This window comes from Cupressus sempervirens, chromosome 1 (genome assembly GCF_028749045.1).
Source record: "Cupressus sempervirens isolate cs-2001-9-10 chromosome 1, ASM2874904v1, whole genome shotgun sequence".
Lineage (NCBI taxonomy): Eukaryota > Viridiplantae > Streptophyta > Pinopsida > Cupressales > Cupressaceae > Cupressus > Cupressus sempervirens.
Window position 1 is genome coordinate 297240301 of NC_143118.1, and position 27021 is coordinate 297267321.

Here is a 27021-nt window from a genome sequence, read left to right on the forward strand (position 1 = left end):
TGAGTATGTATTCCAAACTTGAATTATTTTTTAAAGAACCATGCTACTTAAAATCTTGTTTATTTGCAAGACATTCACATTCAGCATAAAGATTTTACTATTGCATGATAGAGTGTGATTCATTTGTGTCACATAGAAAAAACAATGTGTCCATTTTTCTAATTTTCAAGCTAATAAATTAAAAGTTGTCAAGAAAAAAGCTTAAAGTTTGTTTGAACAATATAAAGGTAAAATTCAAACAACCAAAACTTAAAATTCAAATACTCTATGATTTCACCATTTTGTACATGGGAATAATGGAGGTGACACACAATAAACTTATACCATAAGAATTCAAATGAAAATAATCTATGGAATAGGCCCCTCGTTAAGAGCCATTGGTCACAACCATCTACATTTTACACCTTTATGTATTGCTCATCTTCCCTCTTATAGGTTTTAAACCCAGATGCTTTTTGGATATTGCTCTGCAATGGCTCATCTAGCACTTTTTTGGATTTTAAACCCAAATATCTTTGGAACATAACTCTGCACTAGCTTTGATGACTTTACATGTCCATATGTCATCAAAAAAAGATGTGGAAATGTTGTTCCAAAATATGCCCCATCAGTATTTGTCATAGTTGAGGAAATTATATGGGCATATAACACTATTAATGATGCATATTTGTATCTCAAAGTACTAATTTTCTCTCAAAAGGAAAATTGTTAAAATACCTCCACATTATAGATTTAGCCAAAAAAATGAAAATATTATATATGAAATTGAATGAAAACCCTAACATATAGAAATGACCATTTACTCATGCTATAAATGTATGACTTTTTAAAGACTAAAATTTATGCAAACATGCTTTATTAAGGATACTACCTTGATATTGGACCTTGGATGGTAAACATCTTCACATTTTGGATAGTAAATTTTCACTCTGCTTGTCCGTGGAATATTTGACTAGCCCACTAGGAGACATGGCTGACTTGAACAGTAAACTCTTAGGCACTTTCCAAAATTAGTATTCTTGTACTACTCCAGTTGTACATGTAATATCAAGAGCAAAAAAAGGATCATATGCAATTGGCACAAACACCTAAATCCTATTTAGGTTCAACTAATTTATGATCACATCATACCATAGCATTCATCCCCTTGCTTGTTAAAATATAATGGACATGGATCAAACCATAAAGCATCTCAGCAACAGACTCCACCAACTCATTCTATTCCTCAATTAATATATCATCTATAAGCAAAAAATATAGGATATTTTAGTCATTTTTTATTTTGATACTTAAAATTAAACAAATACAAAAGGAGGTGCTACATATCATTCATATAACTGATTTCATGTAGTGACTTTGCCAAAATGCAATGAATGGACTTCATAGAAACATCATGAAAAACAAATGGTATTGAGATTTATTATAATGAAGGAAGATTTAATAAGTTTCCTAGATCCTACAATGTTGATGAATATTTGGAGTTGTATCACCTTGATTGGGATGATCAACAAAATGTGCCAAAAACTCTAAACAGAATCCTAGTATGCACCTTTTTGATGGAATCACTAAACACCAAAATTTCATATGTATGCACATCTTAAGATTTTGAATAAGCTTTTATATATATAATTGAACAAAAATTAATATAAATGATAAATTTTGAGATTTTAAATTGATTCGAAACATCTGATGATATTTCGTATGTGCTTGTGCAAGCTAGATGGTGGGAAGGGGATACTTTATTAGGGCAAGCCTAAGAAGAAAAAGGCCCAAAATAATGCATAGAGAAACCGTGCAGCTTTAGGTAGAGTCTAGACAATGATGTGCATGGAACCAATGATTTAAATTAGTTCTTCTTAGTGGTCATATTTGGAGTTTTATCAGCATCTATAGAAATTTCAAGGTTTCCAGGAGGCGACAATGTGTGTCTGAGGTGCTTCTTGAAGGTAATAATTTAGCACAATCAAATAGAATTTTTACTTCATCATTTTTAAAGTTTCCTACATTGCCTACATTGTTAGTCTATGCCTAAAATAAAATTAAGTTCTAAACTAGACTTAGATGGGGGTACCCGCTATCTAATGAATGCCACAAGAGCCATAGTTAAATGCCACAATCGATTTCATGTTAACTGGTGGCAGAAGTATCAATTTCCTCTTCCTCAATTAATTCCAAGTTTTCCTTAAATTCTTTCTTATTTTCCTTGGTTGGCACTAATGGTAGGAAAGCTTGCATTTGATATTGTTTATTAGCCAAACATAGAACAATGTAATAATATTAGCACAATATGGAGCTTTTGTTCTTGTGTACAATGGTAGAGAGAGCAACACCAATAAGGGTAGTAGTAACTAGAATAAGGTTTTTTATTCTTGCCAACAACAATTGTTTCCATTCATTTCCAAATAGGTTAATGAAATATGCTAGAGTGACTTAGATCAAATCCCAAGTTGTGTGCTCCATGCAATAGACTCCTGCCAATAGCATATGCAAACTAGAAGTCATTTACTAAAATTCTCCAAAACTATAGATATATCTTTGTTTGAAACATCTTTCCTTTTTGTTATCATAGATGATAAAGTCCCCTTCATATATATCTTCTTTTAACTATGAGGTGCTAGTTTTTGGTTCAGATTCTGGTTTAAATTTTGGTTTGACATTTACTCAAAAGTTTTTTGGTTTGAGTTTTCTGTTCAAGATTTTTGTATATATATAAGCAACTTTTCCTTTGTAAAGGTTTGCACTAAGTTAGGTGATTAAAAATGCCCTAAAACAACACACCAAACTTGATGAAGGCTATTTAAGTCTTGAGAAACCCTAACCAAGGTTTGACATTCATTATTGTATGGCCACAGTATGGTTGCAACAGACAGTGCATGATTCTACAATAACAGTTACTGGTTTTTTCCTTGTTTGGAAGCAAATAGCAGTGTGGTTGTGATCTTGTTGGATGGAATAGTTTGTACATTTTTTTTTCTCCATTGTATATGCATTAGATTTGGTTCTTTTAGTTTGTGTGAGTATTTTATTTAATTCTTTCAACTTGACTGTGTACTGCCAGTTTTGGGGTGTTTAATGGAAAATAGGTTGTAGTTCTTGATTCCACCATGGGAAAACCATGGCGGTTTGGATTCTAGGACTATAGACCCTAAATTTTAAGACTATGAAAGTAGGGGCCCAAAAAACAAGTACAAATATTCATTTGACAAAGCCCTAGGTGACCTAGGCAGTGCCCGACTAGGAGCAGTCAACAGTAAAAGTGCTCTCAAGAGCAAAAAAAGCAATTTCATGACTTGAACTTTTGAGGGATTCAAGGGGAGTGAAAATAGATGCTATTTTGTGAAGGAGGATTTTTAACAAGCTGTGCAAGGTGGTGAAAAAGTGGGGATAGGAGGGAGGTTGACCAAACCCTTAAAAACCCTCATTTTTAACAACTTTATTGTACGATCATTTGAAGACTTGAGACCTCAAAAATCCTTAAGAATGGGTCTAATGTAGCAAATTTTCTTTAGATTATGTGAGTTGAATCTTTGAGGGGAAGGAGTTATAAGCCCTACAAATCTGGAAGGAGGCCTAATTAGGGCTCTTCTAGTAGCCCTATTTGTGAAGAAACTATGCAATCAGGTATGAACCCATCCTTACCATCAATTTATACATGCTAAAAGTGTTCCAAATAACATCTTAGATCTCATGGAAACCTTTTTTAGACTAGGGAATGTTTTTGAACGAAGTTATAAAAAAGCCAGACATTAGTCAAATAACATGTTCTTTATGATGGACATTATTTTTCATTTAAAAGATTAGAGATATTAGATGAATTAGAATTACAGTTACTGTATGCTCATAAAAAGTCAAGTCATTTTAATGGTTAATTAGTTTTTTCGTTCCTAATTCCAAGTTAACTATTTAGCTTCACATTACCTTTCCCAAATTTTTTCTAATAGCTATCACAACTTATTTAGTTAGAGTAGCCAATGCCTGAACCATAACAGGTTCAGGCTATGGCACTATCATTAGATCTCAAGCTGGTCAAAGATGTTATCTTTGGGTTCTCTTTCAATCACCATGACTTTGCTTTGTTGCTACACTTTTATCATTGTGCATTTGAAAGTAAATATTTTGCTAATAAAACTATAGCCAGGGAACAATCTGTAGTGGTTGAAATACCCTTTTGTTACCTATTAATCAATTCTTCAAAGGACCAAACAATCTATCCTAGGAAAACTATTAATAAAAATACAAATGAGTGTGAATGAAATCTGAATATAGAGACAATAGACCATGGTTATCTCAAAGTCGGGTCCTGCTAATGGACTAGAAAATATGGTTTTGTATTTTGATTCTCTTATCATTAGTTATTGTGATTTCTCTGTAACATTATGGATTGTGGAATCCTAAAGTGTTTGAGTATTCATTTTCCCAAAATACATCCATATCCTTACAAATGTCAAATTCTCCATGAGATGGTTTTAATATCATAGACACACTTTTAATGTGTACAAAATCTCTTAGCACTAGGGTATACTATATATATTTTTCCCCACCTGAATGTATATGATATTTTATATGAGTTTTAAATTTTTTTCACAAAGGTATTTTGAGAACACAAGAGAAGAGTGTGCCTCCAGGTTTGAGTGAAGCTGCAACTTTTGACCCCTTGGTGGGCAAGAAAGTGTGGACAAGGTGGCCATAAGGCAATAGCTTTTATAAGGCTGTTATTACCAATTATGATCCAATTAATGTATTGAAATTATTTAAGTTCAATGTTAATAATTTGACTATTGTTTTTTGGAAATTATGATATCTATGTGAAATATTGCTACTCAGTAAACATTTTTTTTGTTATAACACAAGACCACTGAAAAAACCTTATACTTGAAGAGGTCCCACTTCATATATTGTAGGGTCATTGCCATAATATTTTATTGTCTACTTGGTGTTTTTTCTTGCAAAGTTGGGGTTTTAAAGATTACAGTGCCACAAATTTGGTATCTTTTAGCATACGTTCTTTCATTATGTGTTGTCTAGAAAACCTAGATGCACAGCTTATGTTTACCTTTTTAGTATAGATGACAAGTTTGAATATTATTCATGATTGTAAAGGATTTGAAATTGAAAAAACTTATAGCAATAGGTATAACCCCAACTATACAACTAAAGCTTTCCTTGAAATTTACTTAAAAATGAATAGGACTTGTCATAAGATTACAGTACCAATTAAGCAGATACTTGGATATGATTATTGTAATATTTTTTTAACAAGTTACTTCTAATTTGACTGATATGCCCAACTACTTGTATAGGTAGAAATTTTCAATTCTTCCTCATTATTTCTTTTGCCCTCCTTTGCCCTGATGCCTATATGCTGCTCTTTTCTAGACCTATTGACCCTTCACCAAATAGAGATATTTTTTGTACAAATGGGTTCTTGTAGAGTAAACTTTATTAGTTGTAGTGGTTATTTACCTCAAAAGTGATGTGATAGGCCCAACTAGTCATACAGGTAGAAATTTACAACTCTTTCTCATGATTTCTCACAAACTCCCCTTGTCTCGCTGCTGGTCTACTGGCCTTTCCCATACTTTTTGACCCTTCATCAAATACATATATTTCTTGTAGAAATAGATTCTTGCAGAGTAAAATTTATTAGTTCTTGTGGTTATTTGTAATGCTTGGTTTATTCTCTATCTATCTATCTATCTATCTTTACATGTGCTTTCTGTATTGTAGTAATATACCCACATGCTCACACATGCAGAATCATTCTTATTTTCTTTGAGGTCCCATTTTTTTGGCAATAATAAGTTGATTTTATTATTAGAATACATGGTACCTTAAAGAAAGAGTGATATCATATTTACCATATGGAAAAATGTGAGCATCATCCCATTGCTTGAAGTCTCTAAACAAGAGATGTGGACATTGTTAACAACTAAATAGCTATATATATTAATATATATGATTTTTCCCTTGTTGATTAAAAGATGGTTTGTGTATGGTTAGGGACTACATGATCTCATTTATGATATTAATACGAGCAGGGAGACTTTTGAATGGGTTAACTTGAAGGAGCCAAATGTTGACAAAGTTGAAGTTTTTGGACTGTCTAGTTGGGTTTTCTATTGCTATATCACTGATAATGTTTAGACATAAGGTATTAATTAGTGCCTAAGTAGATTTACATGGTTAGGCTAAAAGGTATTAAGTAGTTATTTGGCTCAAGGTTTCCCTCTCTACTATGACGCATTGTTATATTTTGGTTTAAGAAGAATACTACAAACATCATAAGGTGTAGAATGATTTCCATATGATCTCCACTAGGTGGTGTTATTTGCATATATGTAGCAAATGGGAAATCAATACCTTGCACAATATACTGTACCATACAATATCAACTCACTGCCATATACAACAAGCTATCACAGTGTAACAAAAGCTTTTGCAACCTAAGCTTTATCATCTTTAGGTCATGTAGTCCACAAGTTAAAGATGGTCTAGATTCCCTCTTTTATTCTTGTCTCTCTTTCTTTCATAAATGTTTTTGTAGTCTACTTTTCCTTCCTCTATCCATGGGTTTCTTCCAAATGTTTTATCAATGACAATATGCATTTCTAATTGCGCCTATGAACTATGACTGACATTCTTCAATTTTTATCAGATGCTGTATTTATTATCATTTCATTCAAGTTGCATTTGTTGCAGATAGTCATTTTATCGGTGTGTGCACCATTCAATCCTGTGAGGCCTTGCCCTGACCCATCATAGCATAGTAGATACATTATTATTTTGTTACTCATGACTCGATATATCGAGACACTATCAAATACATTGAACATTATTATGTTATCTTATGTCCTATGATGTTTTACTTTCAGATGTTTAATTATGTTATATAATCGCTTATGACCATGTATACTGATGAAGTAGTGTAGAAAATGAATGCATAATTAACACTTTGATTATGTAATTTTAGAGGTTAAGTATTTGAGCAGATACGAGATAAACAATTAATTAATTGAAAGATTTATGTTGTGAGTTATGTGGTTATCTTGATGAGCTATATATATATATATATATATATATATATATATATATATATATATATATGCATGTGATTTTCTTGAGCTACTGATGTGTGCAATGAGTGTGTAGGATATTTAGCCAAGAAATCTAACAAAGAATTGGAATTGAACCTTATGTATCGCTTCTGGAAACCAGGGTTGAATCTAATGAAAGATGTAGACCCTGTTGTTCGTATTTTATTTGTATTATGGGTTGAATGAATGTATAATTCTGTAATCAATAAGTATTAATGTTTTGTAACAATGATTTTATAGTGTTGCTTGACACTCATGACTCGTAAATGCATTTCAGCTTGATAGTTAGGATAAACCAAGTAACCTAAAGATCCAAGTTGGACTAGGTTAGTGACCTTTTTACTAATTAGTTAGTAATCAAGATTAATTACCCTAATTAGAATTAGTGAGTAATCTACTTTTTGAAGGTTGTTAGAAAGTCCAAAAATTTTCAAGCTTTTGTTAGGTCTCTTAATTGTCCTATAAGTAGAAAATCATTAAAACTAAGTACCTAAGGGGTATGGGTATGGGTTGGGGGCATTTTCCACCCCTCTAGCCCCTTTTGTTGACTTTTATGGTCACTCAAACATTACATTTTTGCTTTATTGCCAAAATTGAATGTTTCACCATGAGTTGGATAAGTTAAACTTCACCTTGAGGTTAGCCTTATGATAAGTTGAGTTAGAAGTCTCTAGAATCTTAGGCAAGTGGGGGAGTTATTACATTTTGAAGGTGGTCGAGTTAGTATCTTATTTAGAGGCAAATTTGAGAGAGAATGAGTGTTCACCCAACCTCTAATTTTAGAGAGCAATTCAGGATTGAAGGAGAAGGAGAAGGAGAAGGAAGGGAAGTTCATCTCAAATTTTTCAATTGCCATAACCTTATTGTGAAGGTAGGAACCCTTCAAGCTCTTTTGATTCATGTTGTTTTTCATGCTTAAGTCATTTTGTTTGCATGTGTATGTTCGTGTGTTTGTTGAATATGTTTAGGAGGGATTGAAATGAGTTTTTATTAAATATTTTTCCTTAGTATTTTTCTTTGATTTTTGAAAGGATTGCATGAGTTGTATTGGCAATACTCACCCTTGGATAGGGAAGAAGTGACCATATATAGGAGGTCATCTTTAGTTGGACTCTGACAGTGCATAGTCTCTTCTCAGGATGAGGAGAGGGAGAGAGTAGGGTGTTATGGGCCTCTACTCATCAGCACAAACCATATTTTGAGTTTTGGAATTTAGGAAATGGAAGAATAGAAGTTCTTGTGATTATAGCCCTAAAAGAGCACCTATTATGGTGTTGTGGCCAACGTCTCCTATTGGAAAAATCCACCTTCTCCCTAGTCTGGTTCAATGATGACTCTATTGTGCAAACTTGGATGGGAGTGAATGTTTGAAATTGTCTTCATGTTAAGATTTGTTGTCTCCCAGTCAGTTTTTGTTCTCTCCATGATTACCTTTATATGTTACAGACTTCATAATAGTTTCCCTATTGTGGAGCCAAGAAGAAAATTCAAAAATGTTATTGACATTCAAATATGTTGGGAGATTTCTCCTCGGGATAATAATCCTGTGTAAAAATATTATTTTAAACTTATTATGAAAATGGCACGATGTGGGGTTTTCTTCCTGGTTCTTTCTCGGTGGAGCCTTTGAATTAGGTGGTTCAATAAAATAAATGAGAAATGGCTGGACCACATATGTTGATAAAAAAATTGAGTAGTATTCTTGCTTATGAGATTCTCGTATTTTAGTTTTGCATATGTTTACTTGAACTTTGACGTAATGATATTTTTACTTTACTATGACATTTATATAGTTTGACATTGCATTCATTTGATTAATGCTCATTGGACAAATTGGTGAAATATATAAAGTTATGAAATTTCAAAACCAAACCATGCTAAAGAAAATTCATTTTTGATTGGTACTTCAATTTCGTAATTATTCATGAGTATGAGGAAGTTAAATATTCTATTCAAATTCTAAGGCATTACATTTAGCCCTATGTTATAAATCCAATTAGAAAAAAAAAATACCTCCTTGTCATAAAAAAATAATTTGCATTCAAAATTAACACTTAGACAAAAATGGACTTGAAAAAAAAAAATACCCCCTAGAGCAAAAATGCTCTCTGGATTTTGTATGAGGAAATTTTTTTTCCCCCTTGAGATAACAGGGAATATTCCCTTTAAGATCATCCTTTAAAATCATTTGTTAAATCTAATTAATCTTAAAAAATTAATTAAACAAAAAAAAATGCATATAAAATATCCTAAGTATCCTAAATATCCTATCTACTTAACTTTATTCATAAATTGTTTTGTATCTATCTGTATTTTTACCTAGAAAACTTCAAAACATAAATATTTACCCTCCATTCCCCATAGTAAGCATTGATAAAGGCCTCCAGAATCTAGACTAAAATACTTCATATGCCCCCATGTTAGTTTGACATGACAGAAGAGCTGAAAAATGAAATTACCTTTTTTCTTCCTTGCCTTTTTCTTGCCTAGGCATACATTCCCTTGGCAGACTTGTTGCTGCATTTGGGCAGCCCTTGAAATGGGTGGGAGACTTGGGGAAACACCCAAGTGCGTTGGGAAGGGGGGATTAGACATGTGGCCAAGTGGCCTAAGGGTTAGGGGTGGTTAGGTAGTTAAGGATTAGGTTAGTTAGTATTTTAAATAAAGTTTTAAAATTTAGATAGCTTATGTTTATGTAATTTAATTTGTATGTTTTAAATATTAGTTAATTAGTATATTTAGTAATATTAATAATTATATTTATTTTACTGTTGCTTAAAAGTTATTTAGTATAATTTAATTTTAGCTTAAGTATGTTTTAGTTAGTTTAAATTTTAAGTATTTATTATGTTTTTGTTTAGTTTAGTTATATTTTAAATATTCTAAATTAGTATAGTTAAAGTTTTAGGATACAGATTTGTCTTAAAGTTTAAACATGAATTTGGTATAAGTTAGATAATGTTAAAGCATTAGTTAGTCATATTATTTTTATTATTATTTAGCCATAGTTTAGAATTAAAAGACATTTTGTTTATGTTAGACTTAATTATGAGTTATTAGAAAAATTTAATTATGGGGTTAATTAATATTTTGGTCGATTGTAAATTATGTTTACTAGTGGGTTTGGTATAGTATTGTTTTGTGAGTATAATATTTTAAAAGTAAATAAAATAAATAATGTGTTAGATCTTTTGATTAATTGAAATTGGATTGTTTAAATTAATTAATCGATTTAATAGTGAAAGTTTAATTTAATAATTTATTCCTAGATGATGATTATAAACTAAACGGAATGTCAAGACATTGTTAGGAGAACTCATATCTATCTTACATTATACCTATACTTTAACTTGTGAAAAAAAACATTTCAAACATAGTGATGTTATTAATCTTCAAAAAATAAATTAATAAAAAAAATTGGTGTGATATTTGCCCTGTATTTTGGGCATGACATTTTGGTATTAGAGCTCGTGTTTCAACACTAGGAACCTAACACCATTACGCTTCAACTTAATGTAAACTTTAAATTTTTGTAGGATGCCTCCCGTTACACAAAGCAACTGACGAGACAAAGGTCATAGGGTGAGAGATGGTAGAGCAGAATAGGAGGGTGAACCACCACCTCCACCACCACCACCACCTCCACTAGCACCAAACTTGAATTAGGATATCTTGGATGCCCTCCAGACACTGATTGGAGTAGTTCAATAGAGACTACCACCTGTAGTACAACTAGGGTAGCAAATTCCTGAAGAAGAAGCACATGGACCCAGAGGAGGCAGACCTAGTGGATGAGAGAGTAGGAGTCCCCCATCGAGGTAGGTAGAGGGACAGGGTGAGCCTGAGGGTGAGTCGATACACCATAGAGGACCACCACTCAATAGGCCTTCTAGACATGTAGGAGATGATACCAGGGAGTTGATTCGACTTCAACCACTATACTATATCGGTTCCACTAATAGAACAGTAGTAGAGGCCTCATTACAGAGTCTACAATGGTGCTTTGGATTACATTCTTATGGGAGTAATTCGAAGGCATGTGTAGCAGTCCATTAGCTAAGGGGAGATGCCTCCAATTGGTGGCATCAGGAGGGGATTATAGGAGGAGTGAGGATGGATACCCTCACATGGGAGTTATTCTTAGTTAGCTTCTAGGAGAGGTACCTATCTGAGCACTTCAAATAGAAGTAGATAGAGGAATTTCATGCTCTACAATAGAGGGGCCACATAGTAGCTCAATATGAGAGTAGGTTTCTCAAGCTCCTTCCATATGTTGAATACACGAAGGACAAGAAACTACAAGTACATTGCTTCATCATGGGCCTAAATTTCTCACTCCAAGGTGCAATCTATTTGGCCTTCCCTATCACCTTTAGACAGGTAGTTGAGATAGCATTAGTTGTTGAGGATACTCAGGGTAGACAGGAGTCACAAGATTGGTCTTAGAACTTAAACTTTACCCAACAGAAACCCCTTTGGAAGGGGAATCGAAACTATATAGTAGGGTCCTCTAAGGGCCAACAGTCTTAGCAGCAGAAACCTCAGCAACAACAATAGCAAAAACCATCACAAGGTTATCAGGGCTCCAAGCCCAAGTAGTGGCAATCACAGGGTCCCAAACAGGATCAAAAGGTACAGGCCCCACAGTCATAGTCAGTGAAGACTCAACAGTCTTCTAGGGGTGGATATAGTGGATCTAGTAGGTCAAGGGGCTCACAGCAGTCCATATCATAGGGTGCACAATCTTATACCTAAGGACCGTGCTGCACTTTTGGTGGCATGGGTCATATAGCTAAAGATTTTCCCTAGGGACAATCATCCGATAGTCAGAGGGGGTATTTCAGAGCTAACAATTGGTGATATAGGCAGATCCCATAGACTTTTTGTAGTGTTTGACAACTGCTAAGCTAAGCATCAGGCCACAATTATCAAGGCCATAGGTATAGTACAAGGTTGTATGGTTGTTGTTTTATTTGATTCCAGAGCTACTAACTCTTTTATATCTCCATATGTAGTGGAGCATTATGGGCTAGTGGCAATTAGACATGATGTCAGTTGGGAACTAGTGTTAACCTCAGGAGCCAGAGTGTTAGTTAGTTCCATGGTGCATAATTTCCAGATTTAGATTGGAGACATGACCATGATGTCTGATCTATGCATCAGTCCTCTAGGTTCTTATGATGTTGTCCTTGGCATGGATTGGCTTTATGCCCATAGTGCCAAGATGGATTGTCGATAGAAGAGGGTGGAATGTGTGAATGAAGATCGGATCTCTAGAGTGATCTTCAGAGTAAAGATACCAGTATCTCTTCATGTGATTTTTGCTATGTAGCTTAGATGGTGCATGCAAAAGGGATGCCAGTTGTTTGCTATCACCATTAGTGATAGAGAGGAGGATTCAGAAGGAGAGCCATCTCTTGATGATTTTCCAATCTTTTAGGAGTTTATAGATGTGTTTCCTTCAAAGCTCCTTGATATGCCTCCACCTAGAGTAGTGAATTTTCATATAGATGTTGTGCCAGGAGCTAAGCCAGTATTGAGAGCACCATACATGATGACTAATCATGAGCTCAGTGAATTAAAGACTTAGTTGGAGAAACTCTTAGAGAAAGGGCATAATATTTGACCTAGTGTGTCACCTTGGGGTGCACCAATGATCTTCATAAAGAAGGACATATCACTTAGGTTGTGTATTGATTATCGACAGTTGAACAAAGTAACCATCAAGAAATGATACCCACTTCCCAGGATTGATGATCTCTTCAATCAATTACAAGGTGCTCGAGTATTTTCAAAGATTGATCTAAATTTGGGCTATCATCAGTTGAGGATTGTGGATAGTGATATCCTCAAGATCGTATTTCGTATGAGGTATGGTCACTATGAGTTCATCGTTGTACCATTTGGCCTCATGAATGCTCTAGCTATATTCATGAGCCTCATGAATGGAGTATTCCATACCTTTTTGGATAAGTTTGTGGTCATTTTCCTTCATGAAATTCTGATATATTTTTATGATGAAAAGGAGCATGAAGAGCGCCTAAGACAAGTATTGCAGAAGTTGAGAGAGAATTAATTGTATGGCAGCTTGTCGAAGTGTGCTTTCTATAGACCTGAGATACATTATTTGGGTCATGTCATATTAGGTGATGGTGTATCAGAAAACCCATCAAAGATTAGGGCCATCATGGATTGGCCAAAACCCACTAGTATCACTGAAGTGAGGAGCTTTATGGGACTAGCAAGATATTACCGATGCTTTATTGCAAGATTCTCTAGATTGGCGCACCCAATCACATCTCTTTAGAAAAAGGGAAAGAAGTATGAGTGGATAGAGAAGTGTGATAGAGCTTTTCAAGAGTTCAAGAGAGCCCTCACGAGTACATCAATCCTAGCAGTGCCAGATCCTTCTATGGATTTTGTGGTGTGCACAGATGCATCTTTGGATGGTATAGGGGTAGTCCTTATGCAGGAGGGATGACCTATTTCCTTCAAGTCTTGGAAGTTGAAGACTCATGAACTCAATTAACCTACTCATGCCCTAGATCTTGTAGTAGTGGTTCATGCTTTAGTGAGGTGGTGACACTTCCTTCTAGGTCATAGATTCGAGCTTCATTCTGACCACCAGAGCTTGTAGTACATATTTACTTAGCCAAACCTTAATGCTAGGCAAAGAAGGTGGATAGAGTTTCTTTCTGAGTATGATTTTGATGTTCATTACATCAAGGGAAAGGAGAATGTGGTTGTAGATGCCTTAAGTAGAAGGCACCATGAACTTTCATCTGAGACCACATGCACCAATTTGAGAGAGAGAATCCTACATCATTTGCTAGTGGATGAGTTTTATGAAGAAGTTAGTCAATTGGTGCATTCTCAGAGACCCTTGGAAGGGAAGTATTCAGAGTATTCTTTGGAGTCTAATGGACTCTTGCATCATAGAGGATGTATGTATGTACGTTTCATTGGGGGTTTGTGCGAGCTCATTATACTTCAAGCTCACAGATCACCTTATGTAGTGCACCCTGGTGTTAAGAAGTTACATGAAAATCTGAGATAGTTGTTTTACTAGCCAGGCATGAGAGTGTAGATTGCTAGCATTGTTATGAGATGCCTCAAGTATTAGAGGGTGAAGGTAGAGCACCGTTATCCTTGTGGGCTTCTTTAGCCTCATGAGATTGTAGAGTGGACGTGGGATGCTATAACTATGAATTTTATTGTTGGTCTCCCCATGTCATCTTGCCGCCATGATGCCATTTTGGTGATAGTTGACACATTGACCAAGGTTGCCCATTTCTCACCTGTGTGTACTACATAAAAATCACAAGACATAGCCCACGTTTTTTTGTGGGACATTGTCAAACTTCATGGCATTCCCCGTAAGATCATCTCCAATAGAGACTCACTATTCACTTCATCTTTTTAAAGAGAGTTACAGGCAAGACTAGGCACTAAGCTCAATTTTAGTACAATGTACCATCCTCAAACCAATGGTTAGATCAAGCAAGTCAATTAGGTTTTAGAGGACATGTTACGTACGTACGTGACGGACCATCAAGTCAAATGGGAGGAATACTTGCATCTTTTCAAGTTTTCCTATAACAATGGGCACCATTCCTCCATAGGTATGCCGCCTTATGAAGCCTTGTATGGAAGACCTTATAGAACACCCTTGAGCTAGGATAGGATCGAGGATCGAGTATCCATTGGTCCTTAGTTAATAAAAGAGATGGAACAACAAGTGACCCTGATTAGACAGCTCCTGAGAGAGGGACAGGATAGGCAGAAGAAGTATGTTGATGCAAAGAGGATAGATTGAGAGTATCAAGTTGGAGATAGAATCTTCTTCAGGGTGTGACTACACAAGAGTCCAATTCAATTCAAAAAGGGCTCTAAGTTGGCACCCCAATTTGTTGGACCATTCAGGATCCTAGAGAGGATAACTAATTAGTTAGTAATCAAGATTAGTTACCCTAATCAAGATTAGTGAGTAATCTACTTTTTTGAAAGTTGTTAGAAAGTCCAAAATTTTTCAAGCTTTTGTTAGGTCCCTTAATAGTCCTAGAAGCCAAAAATCATGAAAACTAAGTACCTAAGGTGTATGGATATGGGTTGGAAGCATTTTTCACCCCTCTAGCCCCTTTTGTTGACTTTTATGGTCACTCAAACATTCCATTTTTGCTTTATTGCGAAAATTGAATGTTTCACCATGAGTTGGATAAGTTAAACTCCACCTTGAGGTTAGTCTTATGATAAGTTGAGTTAGAAGTCTCTAGAACCTTAGGAAAGTTGGGGAGTTATTACATTTTGAAGGTAGTTGAGTTAGTATCTTATTTAGAGGAAAATTTGAGAGAGAATGATTGTTCACCCAATCTCTAGCTTTAGAGAGCAATTCGGGATTGAAGGAGAAGGAGGAGGAAGGGAAGCTCATCTCAAATTATCTAATTGCCATAACTTTATTATGAAGATAGGAACCCCTCAAGCTCTTTTGGTTCATGTTGTGTTTCATGCTAAAGTCATTTTGTTTGCATATGTATGTTCGTGTGTTTGTTGAATATGTTTGGGAGGGATTGAAATGGGTTTTTCTTAAATGTTTTTCCTTAGTATTTTGCTTTAATTTTCGAAGGGATTCTATGGGTTGTATTGGCATTACTCACCCTTAGATAGGGCAGAAGTGGCCATGTACAGGAGGAAGTCTTTAGTTGGACTCCGACATTGCAGAGTCTCTTCTCAAGATGAGGAGAGGGAAAGAGTAGGGTGTTATGGGCCTCTACTCGTTAGCACAAACCATGTTTTGAGTTTTGGAATTTAGGAAATGGAAGAACAAAAATTCTTGTGATTATAGCCCCGAAAGGGCACCTGTTATGGTGTTGTGGCCAACATATCCTATTGGAAAAATCCACCTTCTCCCTAGTTTGGTTCAATGACGAACCTGTTGTGCAAACCTAGATGGGAGTGAATGTTTGAAATTGTCTTCATGTTAAGATTTGTTGTTTCTTAATTAGTTTCATTCTTGGGTATGTGCACAATCATAGTGTGCCAAAAAGTGGTGATGTGAAAAAAATAGAGTTTGAAGACGTCTAAATGTGCTTCAAAATCCGCTTTGACTTTTTTTCACCTATCTAGGTAGCAAACCTAGAAACTAAGGCCCAAGCCTTATCGGATATCCGATAACATGGAGAAATATATATAATATATTATACTATAATATAACGTTATTATAATAATATAATAATTATAATTATACTATAATATAATATAATATAATATTATTGTTATATTATAATAGTATAATGTATTATATAATAGTATCATATAAAAATATTATATTATAATAGTATAATATATTATGTAATATAATATAATATAATATTATTATAATAATAAAATAATAATAATTATACTATAATATAATATTATTATAATATTATAATAGTATAATATATTATATAATAATATAATATAAAAATATTATATTATAATAGTATAATATATTATGTAATATTATATAATATAATATTATAATAATAATATAATAATAATAATTATACTATAATATAATATTATTATTATATTATAATAGTATAATTTATTATAAATTATAATAATATAATATAATACATTACCTAATATATAGTATTATAATATAAAATATAATAGATAGTAATGTAATATAATATATATATAATATAATATAAAATATAATATAATATAATATAATATAATATATATAAAATATAATATAATAATATAATAATATAATATAATATAATAATAAAAAAGTAATATAATAATAAAAAAGTAATATATTATAATATAATATATAATAAAAAAGTATATTACAATATAATATATAATACATCTAGCATTATATGAACCGACGAAGCTATCGGATATCTGATATAATATTAGATATCCGATATCTGTAACACAATAAAAAAAAGAAGACCTGCAGGCTCATTTCAACACCAGTTTTCAAGCTCGCGATCAGATATCGGATACCAAATCAAATATACGATATAAAGGTTTAATTTTTTTTAAAAAAATCATTTAAAACATAAATTCAATAGATTTTATCATGATTTTGTTAGTTTTAGTTGAATCTAAGGTTTTTTTGAAAAGAATTGTTAAAATTAAGGTTTTTAAAAATATATATTACATTTTACAATTTAATAGGAATGGCTGATCAAAATGATGACACTGAGGCAGGGAACAATATTCCTCGTAACCTCCCACCAAATGATCAAGTGCCCCGACAAAATTGTCCACCAAATGATCCTCTACCGCCTCAAAACTCTTCTCGAATCAAAGATTTGATAAATAAAAATCTCACTGAATTGAGGGATTTGCGAAGAACATATAATAATGTACCCGCATTGGCTCCTATGTTATCCACGTTAAACACCATAGTGGATAACATTGAAACCCTTACCAACCAACAAAATGCCACTCTTCGTTGGCGTGATGAAATGCACAAGATGTTTGATGATGGTTTGGATTATGATGAGGTTGCGGCCCTTAATATAACCAAAGAGGATTTGGATAGCCTTTTTGCAAACCTGGAAATGGGTATACTAGTCAACCCAAAAAAATTCAAACTATTGATTAAATGGTGCACAAATGATGCCATACATGTAAACTTTTGGGATCGTTGGTGGATGGTTTTTGATATCCCTCCACATAGCAATTTAGATGTGCCATTTTATTTCCTTAGAAAATTATATGCAGAATTTTTGTAGAAACTTAAAGTGAACTATTGGAGCATGAAGGCCAACATGGGTGTAGGACTAGGAGCTCCTTAGGATAGACCCTCTTTCCAGTGGAAGAAAGCTGGCACTTTTGTCCCCCCCACTGATATCTCTCCCCCTCCTTGAGTGCAGCATCCTAATATTATGGTAGAGGCTAGCTCTTAGACCAAAAGAGCCATTCATAGGCTAAGTAGCCTAATGATATCTCAAGCTAGGTTAGTCCTGCTTCCTTATGTTGATGATGCTAGCACTAGTTCAGTTCATCATCAGCTAGCTCATCACATGTTTGTGTGCCTCACATTTACATTACATGCAAGAATATTTTCCTGGGTCCCATAGGTGATCTTCTTGAGTATCATTTTGTATTATATGAGGATACACCAGACACACATGCAGAGTCTACAAACCCTAATGCGAGAGAGGAGGGGAACGCAGAGGCATGGACTCCTTCGGTGTCGATATGTGTATATATTTTTTTGTTATGACATATGTGATTTAAAGTTAATTTTTATAATAGATTAATTTTAATTTTTAAGCCATACTAACTTATACATGTATGTGATCTTCATTCATGTTTAGTTGATGACCAAGGAGGAGCTCAGACAGATTGACGATGCCATGCTCTCGACCATTTCATTTGGCCTTAAGACATCTATGGTACATTATGTTGTGTCTGCATTGTTTTTTCTATTTGATATTGTAGCATATATGGTTGCTAATCTTTCTTTTATCTTGCAGGTACCACCTGTCTCGGGGGGACAAAGTGCGGGGGATGAGCCAACATGCATTAACAAAGGAAAGTTAATTAAGTGCTTTCTATTTGATTAAATATTTATGCATTCTTGTAAAATTTTTGTGGCAATGAAATTTAATTACATTCTTTATTTTACATAGGGCGTGGCTACTGGTGATGAGCTTGTATAGATTTCGCATTGTAGACGATCAAGCATTTCCATTCGCACTGAGAACCCCATTGTATGTATAAGTATCATTTATTTTTTATTTTCCTTATCTTCATAAATAAATTCAAAACTGATATCCTTTTTATTAACAACAACTATTTTTTATCTCATAGGAGACTCCTAGTGCACATGAGGTTCGACGAGAGAGTTATGTAGATTTGATGATGCAGCCACTCTATCTTGAGGAGGAGCCTACAATAGTAAGTTGTAGTTTGAATTCATGATTAAATATGTTATAAATTTAGCATGCTATGAATTATAATGTTATAGTTTAAGTTATATATTCATCTGACAAACATATTTGAACATACACAACTCATAATCAATGAGGTAGAAGCATTGCTGAGGGCATACGAGAAGACTCTTGACCAATGTAGGAGGTCGATGAGAGAGGTATTTATTATGAAATTTTAATAGTATAAATCTTCATTAAAAAAAATATCATTATGCATTTGAGTTATTTAATGTTAGATACAAAGAATCATATAAATTTAGTAGTCTAACTTTGGGTTTTCCTTTTTTGTTTATGTAGGAGGCATCTGATCCACCTAGTGTAGCGAAGAGGCTACATTTTGATCACCCACCAGTACCCTAGGATAGTACAGTTATCGTAGGATGCATCATGAGACATTTTGAGATGGTATATGCCACATTGTTTACATAAACATTGATATTATACACATTCCAATGGCATGATCAACCACATATTGTATATGGATCTATGTATTTTGATATATATTTGAGTACTTTGTCTATGGATACATGATCTTTGATATATATTTGTGTAAAATTTTTTCTATGGATACATGTATTTTGATATATATTTTTTTCATTTATGTGCACAATGATATACATATTAATTTAGTATCTAGTATTGTTCAATTTATCCTGGATCATCTGTATTGTTCATGTTTATGGAATATCATTGATTTTGATTATGTTTGTTATATTCAATTCAAATGCAATAATTTGTGAATAACAATTTAACAACCTTTATTATCAAATTTGGATGCAATATTTAATTTGAAGTGCTATCATGACATAAACACACTTGTTAACCTCCTACACAAGGTTCAGATAACCCCAAATCTGATTTTAAACTCCACCTTCAACATTGAAAGTAACTCTTTGCTTCAAATCTAATCTCAACATAGTTAAGGACTCCACTTCTCAACCATAGATTCTATTCCCAACCACAAACTCATTCCTAGACTCATAATCTTTGATAACTAGCACTTCACTTTGTTACTATCCTCATACTACAACTTTTCAATTTCAACATAACCTCAAAATATCCCAACTTAAGAGACTTGATTTGATCAAAACTTTTTCACTTTGTTACTATCTCTCAAAAAAGACATAGGTTATTTTAGGTCTCAACATCACCATCCTGTAGCATTTAACGGTTCATCAATAGCCCTCACGAGCTCCGAGTTATGACCCTCAGAAGATTGATCTTGAAACACACTTAGAGCACCTTGGAGACTCCTCGGTATGGGGTGGCCGCGGATGATGGATGGTCTCCATGGCTAGAAAAAGGGTGTCATTAGGGTTCACCCACCCACCTAAAGCTAATGGTGCTGATGATTTGATGCCAAGATCAGCATTTTCAAAGTTACATTGTGGTGCACCTATGAATTGAGGCAAACTGCGAGTTTTGGCATTGAGCGAGATCACTATGCCGAATCCAAATAGAATGTGATCTCTTAAAAATGAGATAGGTTATTTTAGGTCTTAGCATCACTGTCCAGTAGCATTTAATAGTTCATTGATAGCCCTCACGAGCTCTGAGTTATGACCCTCGAAAGATAGACCTTGAAACGTACTTAGAGCACCTTGGAGACTCCTCAGTATGGGATGGCCATAGATGATGGATGATCTCTGTGGTAAAAAAAAGAGTTTCACTAGGTTTCACTTGCCCACTTAAAGCTAATGGTGCTAACAATTTGATGCCAAGATCCGTGGTTTCAAAGTTACGCTGTGGTGCACCTATGAATTGAGACACACTGCCAGTTTTGGCATCGAGTGAGATCACATGCCGAATCCAAATAGAATATGATCTTTTGAAAATGAGATAGGTTATTTTAGGTCTCAATGTCATCATCTTATAGAATTTGGCAGTTCATCGATAGTCCTCACGAGCTCCGAGTTATGACCCTCAGAAGATAGACCTCAAAATAAACTTAGAGTACCTTGGAGACTCCTTGGTACGGGGTGGCCGTGGACAATGGATGGTCTCCATGGCTAGAAAAAGGGTGTCACTAGGGTTCACCCACCTAGTGATAGCTAATGGCGTTGATGATTCAATGCCAAGATTAGCGATTTCAAAGTTACGCTGTGGTGCACCTATGAACTGAGGCACACTACGAGTTTTGGCATTGAGTGAGATCACTAAAAAATGAGATAGGTTATTTTAGTCTCAACATCATCGTCCTGTAGTATTTAATAGTTTATCGATAGCCCTCATGAGCTTCGAGTTATGACCCTCAGAAGATCAACCTCAAAACACACTTAGAGTACCTTGGAGACTCCTTGGTACGGGGTGGCCGCGGACGATGGATGGTCTCCATGGCTAGAATAAGGGCGTCACTAGGGTTCACCCACCCACTTATAGCTAATGGTGTTGACAATTCGATGCCAAGATTAGCAGTTTCAAAGTTACGTTGTGGTGCACCTATGAACTGAGGCACACTGCGAGTTTTGGCATCGAGCGAGATTGCTGTGCCAAATCCAAACAAAATATGATCGCTCAAAAATGAGATAGTTTATTTTAAGTCTCAGCATCATCATCCTATAGCATTTGATAGTTCATCGATAGCTCTCATGAGCTCCTAGTTATGACCCTCGAAAGATCAACCTCAAAATGCACTTAGAGCACCTTGGAGACTCCTCGGTACAGGGTGGCCATAGATGATGGATGGTCTCTATGGCTAGAACAAGGGTGTCACTAGGGTTTAGCCACCCACCCAGAGCTAATGGTGCTGATAATTCAATGCCAAGATTAGAGGTTTCAAAGTTACACTGTGGTGTACCTATGAACTGAGGCATACTACAAGTTTTGGCATCGAGCAAGATCGCATTGCCGAATCCAAAAAAAATGTGATATCTCAAAAATGAGATAAGCTATTTTATGTCTCAACATCATCATCCTATAGCATTTGATAGTTCATCAATAGCCCTCACGAGCTCCAAGTTATGACCCTCGGAAGATCGACCTCAAAATGCACTTAAAGCACCTTGGAGACTCCTCGGTACGGGGTGGTCGCAGACAATGGATGGTCTCCATGGCTAGAACAAGGGTGTCACTAAGGTTCACCTGCCCACTCAAAGCTAATGGCACTGATGATTCAATGCCAAGATTAGCAGTTTCAGAGTTACACTGTGCTGTACCTATGAACTGAGGCATACTGTGAGTTTTGGCATTGAGCAAGATCGCTTTGCCGAATCCAAATGGAATGTGATCACTTGAAAATGAGATAGGTTATTTTAGGTATCATCATCACCATCCTTTAGCATTTGATAGTTCATCAATAGCCCTCACGAGCTCTGAGTTATGACCCTTAGAGGATCGACCTCCAAACGCACTTAGAGCACCTTGGAGACTCCTCGATACGAGGTGGCTGCGGATGATAGATGATCTCTACAACCAGAAAAAGGGTGTAACTAGGGTTCACCCACCCACTTAGAGCTAATGACATTGACAATTCGATGCCAAGATCAACGATTTCAAAGTTATGTTGTGGTGCACCTATGAACTGAGGCACACCGCGAGTTTTGGCATCGAGCGAGATCACTATGCTAAATCCAAACGAAATGTGATCTCTCAAAAATGAGATAGGTTATTTTAGGTCTCAGTATCATCATCTTGTAGCATTTGACAGTTCATCAATGGTCCTCACAAGCTCTGAGTTATGACCCTCAGAAGATTGACCTTGAAATGCACTTAGAGCACCTTAGAGACTCCTTAGTATGGGGTGGCCACAGATGATGAATGGTCTCTGTGGCTAGAACAAGGGTGTCACTAGGGTTCACCCACCCACCTGAAGCTAATGGCATTGATGATTCGATGCCAAGATCAACGGTTTTAAAGTTACACTTTGGTGCACCTATGAACTAAGGCACACTACAAGTTTTGGCATCGAGCGAGATCGTTGTGTCGAATCCAAATGAAATGTGATATCTCAAAAATGAGACAGGTCATTTTAGGTCTTAGCATCATTGTCCTATAACATTCAATAGTTCATCGATAGCCCTCACGAGCTCTGAGTTATGAACCTCGAAAGATCGACCTCAAAACGCACTTAGAGCACCTTAGAGACTCCTTGGTACGGGGTGGCCGCGGATGATGGATGGTCTCCGTGGCTAGAACAAGGGTGTCACTAGGGTTCACCTATCCACCTAGAGGTAATGGTACTGATGATTTGATGCCAAGATCAGTAGTTTCAAAGTTACGTGAACTGAGGAACACTGCGAGTTTTGGCATTGAGCGAGATTGCTGTGCCGAATCCAAACGAAACGTGATCGCTCAAAAATGAGATAGGTTATTTTAGGTCTTAACATCATTGTCCTGTAGCATTTGACATTTCATTGATAGCCCTCACAAGCTCTAAGTTATGACCCTTGAAAGATTGACCTCCAAACACACTTAGAGCACCTTGGAGAATCCTCACTACGGGTTGGCCGTGGATGATGGATGATATTTGTGGCTGGAACAAGGATGTCACTAGGGTTCACCCACCCACCTGGAGCTAATGGCATTGACGATTCGATGCCAAGATCAGCGGTTTCAAAGTTACGCTCTCTTGATCCTTTAATGTTAGAATGTTATTTTTATGCACTTTTATGGATGTGTATTTGGAAATTGAATAACTTTTGCAAATTGAATGATTCAAAAACATGGAAACTAATGTCTCATGTCTAAAAAAAAGAGACTGATAAATATGAATCTAATTCTTAAGTAGTCTTTTCAGTTCAATATTATATTATAGATCTCTTTAGATGGGTGTATAGATCTCTTTAGGTGGGTGTATCGATAAAGATAGTGGCTATAACAACTTACCAAGGGGAATTTACTATGCTTAGTTTTCTTCATGAAGAGAATAAAAATTTACCACATGCCCATTTCTTGAACTACTTAAGAAATGAAGAAAACATCAAAAGTGTAATTTGATGACAACAATTCAACTCTTTAATTAAAGATTTAATAATATTAATATTATCTAATGTTTAATATTAAAAAGTGTTTTTTTTTTAATAATATAATTGGATACCTACAAATGTTTTGTGAATTCTAGATGTTTCTTTTGATGAATGCCCCTTTTATTGTTAAAGAAAATTCAAAGCCAAAATTTTTGAGTAAAAATGGAGGATCTTATTTAATGAAGCTTGTGCACATTATGTTCTATTGTAAATTCTTTAAAAAAAATGTATGCATTACATCAATCTCTTGTGATACTACAAGAAAGATTCTATAATTTTCTAGAACAAAATCTTGAGATTGTTACTTGCAATAAACATATTCTATAACAAATAATCACATACATTAATCATTTAGAGAGAAAGCTGTATAACACATGGCTACAAAAGCATGGAGTTATAAGAAGGATAAAAAAAATATTTCATACATCTAATTTATGTTAACATCAACCCTAGCTTTGTGAGCAAGTTGTCTTTAGAATCATCATGGGTCTTGGCTAGGTTGGGTTACACCGGTGTTCACTAGGTTGGGGTCTTGGCTTATATAAGCGACACAATTTTTTGTATAGGGTTTAGGTTTCTAGCTTGGAGGGTGTCTTCATGTTGGAGTGCTTGAGATAGGTTTTGTGTTTCCCAATACAACCTAGCTCTATGTTCAATCTCTTGCTTCTTCTCTGAGTGGTGACTTTATTCTCTCTTACTCATGATTATTCTCTTTTCTTACCTATGGTGAATGACTATGTTGATATGTGAGAGTAATGTTAGGCAATTTGTGAGAGATCAAGATTCTATGCAATTTCTTTGGCCCCCTCTCTCTTTATCTTGGTGATGATATTTGAATACCCTTTGTGCTTCAAGGTTTATTCTTTTTCAAAATCTATGTTTGTGGTAGTTGGGATGCAACTTTGATAGTAAGTATGGCATAGTAGCATGTGTCTTTCTCCTCCATTTGATTTTTCTCCATGCAGATGTTGAGATTTTTTTGGGGATTCTCTATTAGGACTCTTCATTTCTTCCATAGTGTCTCTATTTCTCATCATTCTCAGAAGATTAAATTTCTTATGGTTGTTTTTGGTGGATAATATTACATGGTGGAGATCTCCCCTCTAAAGGGTGAGAAGTGTTCTATTTATTTAATAGCATTTTTTTTGGATATTTGGAGGTTGTATGGTTGAAGATCTTTTTTTTTTCCATGCTATGATTTTTGCACTAGGAAATTGGCTCAAAGAAGAGAAATAATGAGGTTTTTGTACTTCTTGTTGATAGTTTAAAAGGGCATTTTCTAGATATATGTTTTCTTTGGTTGGGAAGACATGGCAATTTTGGTGGACTTGGAACATTTAGGATCCTTAGAAAAATCATTGAATGTTTGGGGTACTTTTCAGAACCCTACAAGGTTTTAGATTCCTTTCAAAAATCCATTGGACTTGTCTTTGGAGGCCTACCTCCTCAACTAAGTTTCTTTTTATGTTGTGTTGTTGTTCTAAGGATCTTCTCATTATAAATGGTTTCAAGGGCCTACCAACCCCTTCATATGTAAAAAGTAAAATCTGAAATGTAACTAAAGAGTAAAAATCTTATAGAAAGTTTATAAAAATTGAAAAACCACCTCTCTATGAAATTAATATATCACAATGATGTAAAAGAGACAATCATGGAAAAAATTAAATTAATCTTTTCTTTTCAAGTACTAAATTATATCATGTAATTTAGACCACTCATCATAAATAAAAATAGAATAATTTAAATCTTTTGCATGTATTTGGATGTGTATGTGTTATTTTGAATAACTTGTCTTTTTCATTATTACAATAACCATATAAGAAAGAGCTTCACATTTTACATCATAATACATCATAAATCTTAGGAATTCTCCCCAACACCCCCCCCACCACTCTTCATGGTGTACCTACATTCCAATATCATAACAAAATTAGTAACTTATTGTATTAAACAAGATAATCAGTGGTTCACTGAATCATTTTGAAGAAAATAACATAAGAAGTAAATATACCTAGTCGAGTGTTCCAGTAGGGTCCTCTCTCTGTTTTAGGGTCTCCAACAGGGCTTCATGATCAACATTAGTAATAGTAAAAAATTCTTTTACTTTTGGTCTTCCTTGACACTTAAACAACTTTACATTTGTTGCTATAATAAGAAGCAAATATATGACAATTATTTTGTGCTTTTGATAGTCTTCGAATGTAGGAATTCCGTTCCTTCTAAGCATGTATGTCCACAACCATGTTCCAGCGACAACCATTGAACTAGTAGGATATGTGAATCCATCATCATCTGTGATTAGCTGTGCAAGTTTTTGTTTACCTCTTACACAACGTGCTAACCAAAAATCAAATTTCTCATCATTCCCCTGTGGTGCAACCAATGCAAAGACATGTCCTGGCTGAAGTAGATCTAATATATGGTTATGCTCAAGTGAACTTTCCATGTCATCATTTATGATAGAGGGTATGATAGAAAATGGAGTAAGATAATGTGGAGCCCATGTGTCCACCCACTCACTTGACTTACAGTGAGCCTAATCACACTGAAAACAACTAGGACAAAAGAAAGCTAGCTATCGTTTCAGAATGGTCCATGTACTAGAATCAAAGTTTCAAAATGAATGCATTTTTGATGAGTCTCTCATTGTAGCACAATCTGATCTATCACCTATGAACCCTTCCTCAACCAACCAAAAGAACCTGCGTACCACTGAATCAAGAGTCCCCCCCTATGATAATGCTAAACTACACCAATCAACAATGCTACAAGCATGAAGAAGCTCTGCTGCTGAAATCTTCAGTTGCTCCTTAACTAGAGCTCTCTTCACACATGCCCCTACTCCATCATGTTCCCCTTTTCCATGGCTAGACTCAAAAAAACTCCAAATATGAGGCACCCCCTCTCTACGTGCATCCTACACAACCAATAAAACATGCGAGCATTCTTGTATTGACCTATACAGTTATCTGACCAAATGATATCTCTATCCATAGCAATTGCATGCTCATGTAAGAGATC

The 27021-nt window shown here is 34.9% G+C and overlaps 1 pseudogene; it reads right to left on the minus strand.

The window, feature by feature from the left end:
- Nucleotides 1-375: 375 nt before the first annotated feature.
- Nucleotides 376-27021, minus strand: part of LOC149577299 (casein kinase II subunit beta-1-like) — a 28605-nt pseudogene continuing 1959 nt past the window's right edge.